The following is a 3330-nucleotide window of genomic DNA, read 5'->3' as shown; positions in this document are numbered from 1 at the left end:
ATGCCTGCACTCCCAAGTCTGCCCACCAGTGATGTATCCACCCTGGCTTTGGGGTGGCTCATTGTCTCCCTTCTTCTGTCTGTCTGTGTATTCTTTTGCTATCTCTATTGCCGCCAGGTATCTCCACCTTGTGAACCGAACCCCTATGTCGAGGCCAGTCCCCGACATATATCCTATGTACAACAATGAAATACCACCCGGTCCTGCGCCATTTGCACAACTGTTGCTATGCTTGAGCCCATATATATATGGGCCCTGGAGGCATAGTATGGTGGCTGTGGTGGTGTGCCATGGAGTCAGTTCTGACTCATAGCCACCCTATATAGGGGTTTCTGAGGTTGTAAATCTTTATGGGAGCAGAAGCCTCATCTTTCTCCCATGGAATGGTTGGTAGTTTCGAACTGCTGACCTTGAGGTTAGCAGCCCAACTCGTAACCACTATGCTACCAGAGCTTCTTGGAGGCATAGTATATTATGTGTTAAACTGCTAATTATAAGGTCAGCCGTTCGAATCCACCAGCTGCTCTTTGGGAGGAAGTTGAGGCTTCTGCTCCCATAAAGATTTATAGCCTCAGAAACCATATACAGTGTCATTATGAATTGGAACCGACTTGATGGCAAACAACAACATATATATATACACTAAAATTTTAACAGTGGTATATATTTATGTGTGATCAATTTGTTACTTTCTACCTTTCCAAAGTTTTAGGCAATGAGTATGTATTTAAATCATTGCAGAAAAAGCAGATAAAGAAGACCTAATTCCCTTTTCAAAGAAGTGGAAAACTTACTTTCTTCACTCAAGTAATAATGTGATCCTGTTTTGCAAAGCAGTGGACAGGGCTCAGGGTTTGTCTCCTGAAACTAGAGCTGGCATCTTCCAGCCTTGTGGATGCCAAGCTACTTTGCAATTGAGAAATTAAAATTCAGGAACACAAAGGGCTTCTTTCCTAGGCCTCCTCCCCAACTCCCTTGGGACTTCATTGGCAACTCTTCTACAGCCTACACCAGTAACGTAAGGTGTAGTCTCGGGGCTGGAGACTAACTCCTGAGACTGAGTTGGCTTCTAAGCCTTATTTATGTTGTTGTTGGTGGTGGTGGTGGTTGTCAAGTCAGTCCTGATTCATGGAGACTCCACTTGTGCAGAGAACTGTTCCATAGGGCTTTCAAGGCAGATCATCACCAGACCTGGTTTCTGAGGCACCTGTAGGTGAGTTTGAAGATGATCACTTAACTGTTTGTGCCACCCAGGAAACCATAAGCCTTGTTATTAAGTGCCTTCGAGTCGGTTCCAACCCATAGTGACCCTGTATAGGGTTTCTGAGGAGCAGCTGGTGAGCTTGAACTGCCAACTTTGCACTTCAAATAGCTTTGCAGTCTGACGCACTAACCCACAGCGCCACACCAGGACTCCCTTGTACTTCTTCCTTATTCCCCACTGGGCCTAGCACCATGCTTAACACAAAGAATCTGAGTGATGGAACCTCAAAGGTCACTTGGTCTTAATCCTTATCCCCATTGTCCGTGGTTAATGACAGATTATGGAGTCCTAGTGTGTCACTGTGAGCTAATGTGTTAGGCTGCAAAGTCGTTTGAACTGCAAGGTTGGTGGTTCAAGCTCAGCAGTCGCTCCTTGGAAACCCTATACAGGGTCGCTATGGGTTGGAATTGACTCAACGACACTTAACAACATCAACAACAAATGACAGATTGTGTGTGGCTACTTTGCACAAAAGTGTCAGCCACAGAGTCAGATGCCCCATCCAGGCTCCTTTATCAAAGTTCATTTATATACCCATGACTGTAGTAGTAAAACGGGTCATTGATCCATGGTAGGAGCAGCACCAGTAACAGGTCCTATTTACAGTGTCTGGGGCTAGTTATGATTACATGCTTGGCATCAGTACAAACCTCCCCTCCTAGAGCCCTCCTAACCCCCTCCTCAGGTTGTATGGACATGGCTACAGGCCCAAACACTGCACTGCTCACCAGTTCAAGATAAGACAATATCTATCTGGGCAGGACACTCTATATAAGTACCAGATGGTAAGGATTAGAATTAAATTAAATTAATGTTTGACAGTCTGTGAAGGGCATAAATTGCATGGTGCACTGCTTATTCAATCTGTCATCTTGCTTCCCTCGGCTCAGGTCAACAAACAACAGCCAAAAGCTCCCTCTCTGGGTCACACAGTAGTTTATTTCCCTGCAATGGAAATAGCTGTTGGGTTTACTGAGTTGAAGCCTCCCATATTGCCAAAATTGTGTTGGAGATGCCTTAAAAGACAGAATTCTGTCTCCTTGCCACAGTCTTCAACAATCATCCACAAACACTGCAAGAGCAATTAATGGTTAGAATTCAGAAACTAAGAAATCTGAACTTGGTCTAAGAGCAAATCATTGCCAAAATCACAAAGCAATTTCCAACTCTTAATGACAGCCTTCTTCATTCACATGGTTTCTAGATTACGTGGGCAGTGCTGATGTGCTATCAAGTTGCAAAAGAATTCATGGTATCACATTTTAAAATCACTCATCTGCCAAGAGCTCCTTTCTAAAGAATTTTCCAATTTAGACATTTGCTTTTTTTCCCCTGTGTCATTCCAGAATCACTGTTCCAATATTACATGGTCTTTCTAGCTACTTAAACCAAAGGTAAAATGTCAGCCTCCTTACTTTTACACAAGAACTTCGTGAAATTTTCAAAATGTTCAGCTAAATCATAGAACAAGAAACTGAAACATGCACAGAATGGTGGAAACTGATGTGCCTTCCAGAGTCCCCTCAAGAATGAAACACTTTTTCTCCTAGATGCTGGGATAGCCACTAGAAGCTGGCCCTCAGCTGTCAGCCCTCTTTGGGCACTGACTCCACTAAAGACAACTGCCTCCCCCAAATTCATACCTTCTTCTAAGGGCAGCCCAGATTACCCAACTCACAGACAACTCTGAAGGAACATTCCTGCTTTTCTCACTAATTCTCTCTATCTGGAGAGCTCCCTCCCCCCAACTTGATTCTGGTTCCTACTCAAATGTCACTTCATCAGAAGGGTTTTAACTAACCTTTCCTTCAAAAATAGCACATACTTCTTTTTCCCCGTCCAACACACACACACACAACTCCGTGATTCCCTGTCTTTGTCCAGTTGCAATTTACATTACAATATTCACCATTGTGGTTGTAGTTGTCAGTTGTCTTGTCGAGTGGATTCGTTCGACTCATAGCAATCCAATATGTTACAGAGTAAAACTGCTCCATAGGGTTTTCTTGGCTGTAATCTTAAGGGAAGCAGATTACTAGGTCTTTTCTTCTGTGATACCACTGAGT

This window comes from Chrysochloris asiatica, unplaced genomic scaffold, assembly GCF_000296735.1.
Source record: "Chrysochloris asiatica unplaced genomic scaffold, ChrAsi1.0 scaffold00062, whole genome shotgun sequence".
In the NCBI taxonomy this organism is placed as follows: domain Eukaryota; kingdom Metazoa; phylum Chordata; class Mammalia; order Afrosoricida; family Chrysochloridae; genus Chrysochloris; species Chrysochloris asiatica.
This window is presented reverse-complemented; position numbering follows the sequence as displayed.